Consider the following 11,551-nt stretch of genomic DNA (forward strand, 5'->3'; position numbering starts at 1 on the left):
TGGCTCTGGTGCTGGAAATTGGTTCATGTGCAAACTCATACCCACAAATGCTATTTGATGTGAAAACTCTTCCTTTGTTGTTCTGTGATAAAGACTCCTCCCCCACCCGGGTAATGAGTCTCCAAAAGCTCAGAGGCTCTCGCCAACTTTGCGAGCTTGCTATGCTTGCAACCAGAAAAAAGCCATTTATATAATTAAGGATTGGTTCTAAAACTTGCATCTCTACTCATTAGTATGCACGGCAAGAGCGTACTCTAAACATTAGGATCCCATTACTGGCTCATAATGCAATGCCATCGCTGTGCTCCAGCTTAAATTACCATTATAATAGTTACTGGCTTCCAGTAGCCTAACCCATCGCAAGTTTTCACAAGGGAAGGCACGGTTTATGCGAGGCGCCATTAAAAATGCCTCATAGCAAGCATAAACCACCAAATTGTGCATAAAAGATTGAGCATAGTCTCTGCACTCCCGACAACAGATGTTTTGTTTCCTGACAGCCAATGTCTACACAGCTAGGGAATTGCTTGAGTACATACACAGTATCGATCATTTAAATATCCCATTGCATCTGTGTTTACTTTTACTCAAAGCAGCATCAGTTTTTTTTGGGGGGGGGGGCAGTGTGACCCCTCTGGAGCCGTCACTCTACTACTGACCTCAGCAAGTCACTTGGGAGACTGGATTTGATGGGTGTTTACTTACTGTTAAGTGTTGAAACTAAATCCACCTCCAAACACTTGCGGAACAAATAGTTGCCACCACCAGTTGGGTTAAAGAGTGGTACGAACTGGGAGAAAGCGACCACTAGCCTACTGACTCTTTTTAAGCTAATTTTTCAGCCAAAATGCTGGTTCGCAAAGTAATGAATGGAAAGAAGATGAAGACTGCAGATTTATACCCTTCCCTTTTCACTGAATCAGAGACTCAGAGCGGCTCACAATCTCCTATATCTTCTCCCCCCACAACAGACGCCCTGTGAGGTGGGTGGGGCTGAGAGGGCTCTCACAGCAGCTGCCCTTTCAAGGACAACTGCGATAGCTATGGCTAACCCAAGGCCATTCCAGCAGCTGCAATCAAACCTGGTTCTCCCAGATAAGACTTCACACACTTAACCACTACACCAAACTGGCTCTAGTGCAAAATCCAATGATAGTCCAATACAAGACATTTCTTGTTCTCGATCAAGCTAAAACCAGACCCAGTGGAGATGTGTGCTTGCCTCCTTCCTGTCCCCATTCTAATGTCCTTATGGTGGAAAGCCTGAGAGAAAGGTGCTCCTGACTGGATCCGGACTCAGGCACAGCAGATGGATTCTTGTACGTGTGCCACCTTTCCAGAGACCTTCTCAAGGAAACTCGCAAAGCAAAATAATACTAGTGACATAACAAAACATAAACACAATGAAACATTAAAAATAACAATGTTTTAAAAGCCATTAAACAAACCAAGAGCCCTTCGAGGCATAAAAACAGCATGAAACAAAATTCAGTGGCTTAAAATAGTATCTGTAAAACTGTCCCCAGGCATGAAGCAGGCAAGTAAAAACTGATGGCACCTTCAGTTAAAAGTCTGGTTGAAGAGAAATGATTTGGACTAGTACCTAAAAGACAGTGACCTGAGCACCAGGTGAAGACCTCTACCAACCATTGCCGGATTAAACTCTGTGGAGGCCCCTAAGCAGTTGAAATCTTGGGCGGCCCCTTGCAAGTTATCTCAGAGTGCCCGCCCCACTGCCCATGCTGCAGCCTGTAGGCACCTTCTCAAAAGCCCCTTTAACAAAGCTGCAGGGGAGAGGCAGAGAGAGGCAAACTTGGCGACAACACCAGCAGCAGCCACACCAGGCAAGTGGGCAAAGAGCAGCTCAGTTGCTGGCTGTGTGTGCAAGCTGGGAGGGTTGCAAGCAGCAGGAAAATGGGGGGGGGGGAGCTGGCCTGGGGCCCCTAAAAGCACGGGGGCCCATAGGCCAATGACTACTTGGCCTATTTGTTAATCCGGCTCTGCTACCAATCCATCCAACTCAGTTGTTAGGTAGAAACAGAGATGGCTGTAATCCTCACTGGCAGAACCTGTCTCCAGATCCCTGGATGATGTGTCACAGAGGCCTCACGTAGATGATAAATAGCATGGGAAGCAAGATGTGTCCCTGAAGGTCCCAACACACAAAGGTTATGGAATCAATCAGTATTCCTGCAGCATTCCTTCTGGAACAAGCTGTCCAGGCAAGAATGGGACCACTTAAATATGGCATCAAAAGACCCTGAGATGTCCAGGAGAATGAACAGAGATGTCCTCCAGCTGTCATTCTTCCAATGAGGGTTGTCAGTCAAAGAGCCAAAGGCTATTTTTGTCCCAAACCAAAGTTCGAATTCAGATTGAAATGGGTCTAAAAAAATCTCCTCCGAAACCATCTGAAGCTTCACAACTACCTTTCACACTAGTGCCCTGTCCAAGCAGGAAATATTGGCCACCAGTTGCTAATTATTTAGGCCATTTAGATGCCTTCTATCCCTCCTGACAAGCATATCATTAGCATATAATAGAGAACTGATCGGTATACTTCGGAAAATATGCTTTCCCTTTCACCGCTGCCTCCCGCGAGTTGTGCTTCATATTCAATAACTCTTATTTTGCAGTCTCTGCCAACTTCCTCTTTGGTCAATCTAAATGGGAAATGCCTTTTTTTTAAAAAACCCAAGGCAACTTTTCAAATATCTGTTGCTCGGTGAATCTGCAGAAATACCTTTAAGCTTATTGGGTTGTGGAAACTTGGTTTTTGATTCGTATATATAAAATACTTCAAGGCAGCACTTTTCAGGCTTTCAACATCTTTCCATCTCATCTGGCCAACCAAGAAATCCTTAGAGGTGTGTCCTGAACAGGGTTGCAAAGGGCCACTATGGGCCCCCAGAAAGATTCTTGCTGGGTCTACCTTCAAACCATCTTGACTCAACCTCAAAATCATAGGAAAATAATTCACATGAGTTGCCTAATTCCAGCGACTCTCAAGGTGACCAGCCTCCCCTCCCCCCACCCTCGGAATTTTGTCTCCCTGCCACCCCAGCAGTCCTGGGGATGAGATCCTGTATGCCACTAGCATTCTGGAACATGGCACAAACTCATATCACGGATCGGCCACTCTTTGTTTAGCTCCAGCAGTGCCTTGAATGCCAGAGTGTATTCCTTTAGAAGACACATAAAACATTTGGCTGCATGGCGGTCTACATATCATTACAGATGGGAAGACAGCAGTTGTAATACTTGTATCTTTCCCCCACCACCCCATTTATTCTGCACTTTCCTTACTGCCAGTCCAGCCATGGGCACTTAAGGCAGCCTACCGCAATAAAAACAACACATTTTATATTTGGACTCCATTCATAGCCTCAGAGATTATGGGCATAGTTGCAGCTAAAATCCATCCATTCTCAGCTAACACAGCACAATGCTCATGGGAGGAAGGGAAGTTGCTCAGTGTTAACTGCTGAACTGACTGTAAATTTGTATTTTTTTTAAAAAAGGATGCATCTGGAAGATTAATTCACATTCTGTTCATGATAAGATAAGCTCATCATAAGCAAACAGGGTATGTGAGAGGCAGGGGTGGAATTCTAGCAGGAGCTACTTTGCATATTAGCCCATACCCCCATCATGTAGCCAATCCTCCAAGAGCTTACAAGGCTCTTTTTTTGTAAGCTCTTGGAGAATTGGCTACATCAGGGTGTGTGGCCTAATATGCAAAGGAGCTCCTGCTAGAATTCCACCCCTGTTCATTAGCGGACACTGCTCACACTGGGTGGGTGGGGAGGGGGAAAGTTGCTTCTAAGAATCAGCCCATGATGAACACTGTGAAACACCTGGTCATCTTTCAGTGCAACTGTCATGCCACAAACACCAAGTCGGTCCACTCTTAACAGCCATGCTCACTAATGTTCAAAGTACATTACACTGTCTTTAGTCACTCCTCTGACCTAGAGAACCAATAAGAGCCAACCTTTTTGAGCCTATGGGCACATCTGGAATTCTGAAGGGTGCAACAAAATGGCTGCCAGAAAATGGCAGATGCAGGAGGCAGAGCCAGTCACAAAATGATTCCCACAGCTTAACTTCAGTAACACAGTGCAGATTCTTGGGCTGTGGTGGCAACTGCTGCCAAAGAAACGCTTTAAAAATCTGACCAGCCAATCAAATTTCCAGTAGTCAATCAAGACTTTTTTTTTTTGGTGTGTGGGGGGGAACCCTACCTGGCCTCACCCACTTCCTAAAAATCACTTGGCAGGTGTCAGAAAACATGTTAGTGGGTGCCATGGCACCCACAGATGCCATGTTGGGGACCCCTAAATAAGAGGATTATACTTGCACATGTTTTCCAAGAAGAAACAAAGGTGCTGAAGTCCGGAGTACATGATCTATCTGGAATGGTTTAAGACAGGGGTGGCCAAACTGTGACTAAGGCGCCACATGTGGCTCTTTCACAAATATAGTGCGTCTCTTGAAGCCCCTACCACTCCATCAGCCAGCTTGGAGAAGGCATTTCTCTCTTTAAATCACTTAGCCTAGCCAAGCCAGCCAGTGGCTTGGAGAATGCATTTAACGTAAAAGTCGCTTCATTTCCACCTCTCCCACCCTCACCCATCTATTTGCCTTCCTTCCTTTCTGCTCTAAAACATCTGATGTTCATGTCTTGTGGCTCTCAGACATCTGATGTTTATTCTATATGGCTGTTATGTTAAACAAGTTTGGCCACAGCTTTTTTGTCATTTTCATTCATCTCAATGATCCTGTTTCCACTATATCGGAAAATATATGCTGTCTTGTGACAGATTCAGCTGGCTCGTGTGCGTGTAGTTAGATGCACGTCTTAAACTCCCTGTTCTCCAGCAGAATTTGAAATCAGGAGGGTTTTCTCCTGACTGGAGAACCACAACCAGTTAGAACAAGTGGAACCTGGCCATTTGTTTATTTATTCTAGTATTTATACCCCACCTTTATTGTATGGCTCACAGTGGATCACAATGCTAAGATTAAAAACATACAAAATAAAATAAAACCCCATTAACTGGTTAGCATGTGGATGGGAGAGCACCAAGGAAATCCAGGGTCACAATGTAGGGGCGGGCAAGGGCAAACTACCCCTGAACATCTTCTTGCCTTGAAAACTCTGGAGTCACCAGAACTTCCAGAAGCTCTCTGAACAAGCATGGTGTAGTGCAGGAGGAGCCAACGGTAGCTCTCCAGATGTTTTTTGCCTACAACTCCCATAAGCCCAAGCCATTGGCCATGCTGGCTGGGGCTGATGGGAGTTGTAGGCAAAAACATCTGGAGAGCTACCGTTGACCACCCCTGGTGTAGTGGTTAGATTGTTGGATTAGGGACTGCGAGACTCCAGGTGCACACTGCCATGTTAGTTTAGTGAGCGACCTTGGACCAGTCAAGCACTCTGAGCCAGATCTGCGCCGTAGGGTTGTTGTGAGAATAAAATCAAGAACAAGAAAATGATGTAAACAGCTTTGGCTCCAATTTGGTGTAGTGGTTAAGTGTGCAGACTCTTATCTGGGAGAACCGGGTTTGATTCCCCACTCCTCCACTTGCACCTGCTGGAAAGGCCTTGGGTCAGCCATAGCTCTGGCAGAGGATGTCCTTGAAATGGCAGCTGCTGTGAGAGCCCTCTCAGCCCAACCTACCTCACAGGGTGTCTGTTGTGGGGAAGGAAGATAAAGGAGATTATGAGCCTCTCTGAGATTTGGAGTGGAGAGCAGAATAAAAATCCAATATCATCATCATCACTGGGGGGGGGGAAGGCAGAATAGTTACAGTTATATAGTGACTTCCCTTGAAAGATCAAGGTGATTGTTCAAAAGAAGAACATTAGATCCTAAATCTTCCTGACACAGTAGTTCTGCAAGGTTTTCAGTACACACCCAAAAAGCTTTAACAATAAAATTGGCGGTAGTTTTCCCCTTGACAAAATCAATCTTTTCAATATAGAAAACTGTCTTTACTTTCACAATTCCTATCAGCCAGGGGGAAACTCTCCTGATTTCAAATTCTGCTGGAGAACAGGTGACAAGTAAGTGTCTGGAAAGTGACTATTTCTTTTTTCCAAGTCAAGCAATTCATTATATTATTTTTGGATTTGAATAACAACATCAGTGAAGAATTGCCCAATGCTAAAATGATCAGAATGCAAAATGACAATGACAGAAACATAGGCAAGAAAATAAACCATTTATTCTGGTAAAAGACCAAATGATGGTTTTACAGATGCTGTAATGGGGAATTTAAATCATATTTCAGATAAGAAACATGACGTTTTCATTGGAAATAATTGAAGTGTGTTCAAAATTAGCCTGAGACCTTTTGCTCTCTACTTTTCAGCAGATGATTGGTTTTGATTTTTGATTTGGTGTTTGGTGTAGTAGTTAAGTGTGCAGACTCTTATCTGGGAGAACCAGGTTTGATTCCCCACTCTTCCACATGCACCTGCTGATGTGACTTTGACCTGCTTGATGTGGCCTTGAGTCAGTCGTGAGTTCTCACAGAGCTGTTCCTCTCAAGAGCAGTTTCTGTCAGAGCTCTCTCAGCTCCACCTACATCAAAGGTAAAGTTGCCTCTAAGGTATGAAATCTTGTGAACAAAAATTATACTTTGCAAGTTACTGGCATGAAAGTTGTGAGCTATTGTATAAATTAGTTTGCTCTGGGACCATTTTTCCTGAGATACTACAAAAATGTGTGAGCCAGAGGCTTAAAAATTGTGGGCTAGCTCACACTAACTCAGCTTAGAGGGAGCACTGCTCACAGGGTGTCTGTTGTGGGGAGGGAAAGGAGATTGAGACTTCTTCGGGTAGTGAAGGGCAGGGTATAAATCCACTCCTCCTCCTCCTATTATTATTAGACTTTAATGATTCATTCTATTCCCTTGTGGGCTGAGAGTTTGTCCCGGCGGAAGGCAAAGGCCCAGAACTCAGGGTCAACCTGGCCCGTGGGCCAACCCCTCCCCACCCAGTCCAAGACCCGGGAAAGGATGCTGTCACGGGTCATAAAGCGGGCGACCTCGGAGGCCGATCGGGCAACATGTCAATCAACATCACGTGGTGTGTGGGTGCTGGGTCGGGGCCTGTCTATGGTAGTGGGAGGCGGCTGAGAGCATCCACGTGGCCCATCAACTTACCCAGGTGGTAGACCAGCGTGTAGGCTTAGGCACTGAGGAACTCATTCCACCACAGGATGCGCTGGGACAGGATTAGTGGGCCTGGCCGTCCAGTACGAGGAGGCCCTGCAGTGGCTTGTGGTCCATGGCAATCATTTAGCACAGCCTATAGAAGTAATTGTGGAATTTGTGCACTCCCGCCACGATTGCCAACGCCTTACCACCAGTATGTCCAGCCTGCCCTCAGAAGTGCCTAAACTGTACTCTGACCCAAGTCCGCCCTTTAACCTGGATGGGGTTCTTCTGGAAGTCCCGCAGTATGAACCCAGGTGGCCACAGGCACAGATAATCATTGGGGTACAGTTTGTTAGGGGCTCCTCTGAAATTATGGAGATGGAGGACCCTGAGTCCAGTTCCATCATGCAGGGGGCCCCATTGATCTGCACCGGTACCTTAATTTTATCAGGAGTGTCTCCGGGCAAATTGAGTACCTGGATGCTGGTAGATGCTGTAGAATGCGAGTCTGTTGAGTCATGGTGGGTCAGCTGGCACCTCCAGTTGGGCTTGGCCCGGCAGGCTCATGTGATGTGGCTGACCTTTCCGCAATTCTGGCAGTCCGCATTCCAGTACGGGTAGTTGTGGTGCTCATGGGGATCCCTGCAGCTTGCACACTTTCCTGGGGCTTGCTTCTCTGCGGTCCTTGGGTGGGCTGCTGGTTGGTTCCTTCGTCGGGGCGTGCGGCGGATCTGGTGTGCTTCTTCAGCATCCGACCCCTCTGACACCGAGGAGGCTGCTGCTTGATGCATGGCAGCTGTCAGGTGGCTGCCGTGCGTCTGCTCAAAGATGGTAGCCTGGTGGGGTGCTCCCTTGAGATCGAGGTCATCGATCTCAAGGGAGCTTCCGCTGCAACTTCTCTTCCTGGACCCCCACCACAAAGCGGTCAAGCAGGATCTCCTCTAGGTTCCCTCGGAAGTTACAGTGCAGGGCTAGGCCTCTCAGTTCTGAAAGATAGTCGGCCACTGACTTGGTCAGTCGCTGCTGTTGTGTATAAAATGCATACCGGCGTGCGAGGCGGGTTGGCTTCAGCGATAAGTGATTGGTCACTACCTTGACCAGGCCCTCATAGGTGGCGGCCATGAGCGTGGTAGGCACAACGAGGCTTTTTATCAGTTGGAGCGTCTCGACCCCGCGTGAACTCAACAGGAGTGCCTTCTTGTCAGCCACATCCTCCATCTTGTGCAGCTGGATGTAGTACTAGAGCCAGTCCACCCATGATTCCCAGATGTCTGGCCGAGTAGGATTGAAGTCAGGTAGTTGGTGTTCTAAGCCACAGGCATGATCCCAACCATGGTGTGTTACTCTAGAGCGCGAAGCGCTGGAGCTTGATGCACGGTGCGTGCGGTGTGGCTGAGCAGTAGGCTGACTCAACTGGATCCCATCCTCATCGTCAGTGTAAAGTACTGGGTTCAGAGACATACCATAACCATACTTTATTAGCTACATCACTAAAAAGACAACATGGCAGGGTTGGGTCCCCGCTTATATGCATGCATCTGGAACAGCCCACTTCCCAGGCAGGTCCAATCCAGACCACTTGAATTTCAAGCCACAGATTGTCATAGGTGACTTCATTCAGTCCCCTTTAGTCAGGTGACCTGCAGTTTCCTGCGGTTCCCCTGAGCACGTGCACAATGCTAGTTGTAATCCCAGGGACCAAACTCAGTACACAACAACATGGATCTATCCAGCATACCTGTTCACGGCAATGTTCCCTCTAAGCTGAGTTAGCATGAGCTAGCTCACAAATTTTTAGCCTCCATCTCACACATTTTTGCCTTAATTCAGGAAGGATGACCCCAGAGCACACTAATTTATACAGTAGCTCACAACTGTAATGCCAGTAGCTCACAACTTTAATACCAGTAGCTCACAAAGTAGAATTTTTGCTCACAAGACTCTTCAGCTTAGAGGGAACATTGGTTCACGGTGAAGTTTGTAGCATCCCTAATCTTGGGCAAGACGAGATTTTATTTCAGATGCAGGCTCTGGTGTGCAATCTGGGGTGTTAACCCCAAGCTATCTTCCAACAGCACTGAGAGGATTACCAAAATAATATGCATGAAGTGTTCAAAAAGCATACTATAAATGCTAAGCATTATTATTGTCAGTACCAATTTAGTTTCCTACTTTTCCAGTATTTTTACCTGTTCGGTGCTTCTTCTCTCCCACAAGTACTTTCAAATCATCCCAGCTAGCAAAAGGCGTCCAGATGCCAATTAAATCTGAACTAATCTCCTCAACTGTGGGCATTACATTAACCCTTTGTGGTTCTGCCTGGACCCGCATGGCATTGTGCTGGCATTTGCATTAAAATAAACCAATTCCTTAATGCCGAAGCAGAACATCTAAATCTGACATGGCTCTTCCTCCTCTACAGTTATCAGCTTGCTAAATCCCTTCCCTGCAGAAGGAAGATAAATAAGAGAGTTGGAGCAAAACAAAAAGTAACACAGGAAGAGGGCTCAGGAAGCTTAAACGCTATCTAAGCTGCGTTCTCCAGTCCTAGCGGAAATCTTTCCATGTAACACCTCGGGGTATAACCTCCAAAAAACCCAAAAGCACTGTAAATAAGGATGGTGCAGCAGTTTAACTTCTGCTCTCTCCAAAACCATTTGCAAAGAGAAGCTACTTGTTAAGGGAGTGTGCAGAGAAAACAGAAGAGCCGAGAACTCAAATTGTAAGTTTATGTGTTGTGAGCCGCCCTGAGCCACTTCGGTGGGAAGGGCGGGATATAAGTCAAAATATAAATAAATCAATAAATTGGTGCTATCATCGTCCTTATTGTTATTTGTATTTGCATACTGCTTTGGAAACCCAAAGCACTTCATAGTCATTCACATGTCTCATTAAAAATGTGGAGGTCAGTTTGAGAGGCGGAGCGGCTGCACTAGGGAAGTCACTGCGCAGGTAAGATATGCAACTTTCCCAATGTATAGGTCAACCCAGGGCTTTTTTTTTGTAGCAGGAACTCCTTTGCATATTGCATGATGTAGTCAATCATCCCAGAACTTACAGGGCTCTTATTACAGGGCCTATTGTAAGCTCTTGAAGGATTGGCTACATCAGGGGCAGTGTTCCCTCTAAGCTGAGTTAGTGTGAGCAAGCTCACAATTTTTTAGCTCCTGCCTGGAAGTGATGATAGGGCCTCACTGAAGGGGACTGGAGATACTAGCATAGGGTTGCCAAGTCCAGTTCAAGAAATATCTGGGGACTTTGGGGGTGGAGCCAGGAGACATTGGAGGTGGAGCCAGAAGCAAGGTTGTGACAAGCATAACTGAACTCCAAAGGGAGTTCTGACCACCACGTTTAAGGGACCGCACACCTTTTAAATGCCTTGCCTACTTGGAAATAATGAAGGATGGGCTCATAGAATTGGAGCCTTCTTTGAGGGCTCATAGAATTGGACCCTGAGGTCCAATCTTTTTGAAACTTGGAGGATCCTTTGAGGAGAGGCATCAGATGCTATGCTGAAAATTAGGTGCCTCTACCTCAACGAACAGCCCCCCCCAGAGCCCCAGATACCTGCCAATCAATTCTCCATTATTCCCTTTAGGAATTGGTCTCCATAGGGAATAATGAGTGTCCAGCAGACATTCCCCCCCCACCTTCTGATGACCCTGAAGCAGGGGGAGGGCCTCCAGACAAGGGGATCCCCTGCCCCCACCTGGGGATTGGCAACCCTACTCTGGCATTTGGCAAAATTCTATGGTTAAACCATGGTGTTTTGGCCACATGCCAGGAAGTCCATGGTGACATGCTGACATCACTTCCAGGTGCACGGGGAGTGATTTAAGCACATCATTGGCTACCTCAGCACATCACAGTCAAGCTTCCTCCAGCAGCTTTGTTGGGGGGTAACCCTTGGCATAAACATTTCAAGATCACAAAGAAACAAAAATTAAGCATTATATGCTTGGGTTCTAGTTGGGAAATTTGGGGGTGGAGCCTGGAGGGGGTGGAGTTTAGGGAACAGAAGAGGGAGGTATAATGCCCAGGGCTGGTGCTAGGCTTTTCGGTGCCCTAGGCGAGACTCATACTAGTGCCCCTCCTGCCAGATTTTAAAAAACAAGGAAAATGTAGATAAAATGGAGAACACCAAACTTGAAACCCTTCACACTTTTAATTTACTATTTTTAAATTTAAATTTACCATTTTTTAATTTTAATTTTTTAAAAAATTGTGAGAATAAATAATACGACAACATCATCAATCTTTGCTTTTATCTCTCAAGTAGAAAATAGTTTTGGTATACAAATCACAAATAACTCCAAATAATCCTGTGCAGTGTGATATATTTCAAGCTCAATATCAGCAGGGTGGGGGAGGGGGTGCCCAGAAG

Source organism: Heteronotia binoei, chromosome 9 (genome assembly GCF_032191835.1).
Source record: "Heteronotia binoei isolate CCM8104 ecotype False Entrance Well chromosome 9, APGP_CSIRO_Hbin_v1, whole genome shotgun sequence".
In the NCBI taxonomy this organism is placed as follows: Eukaryota; Metazoa; Chordata; class Lepidosauria; order Squamata; family Gekkonidae; genus Heteronotia; species Heteronotia binoei.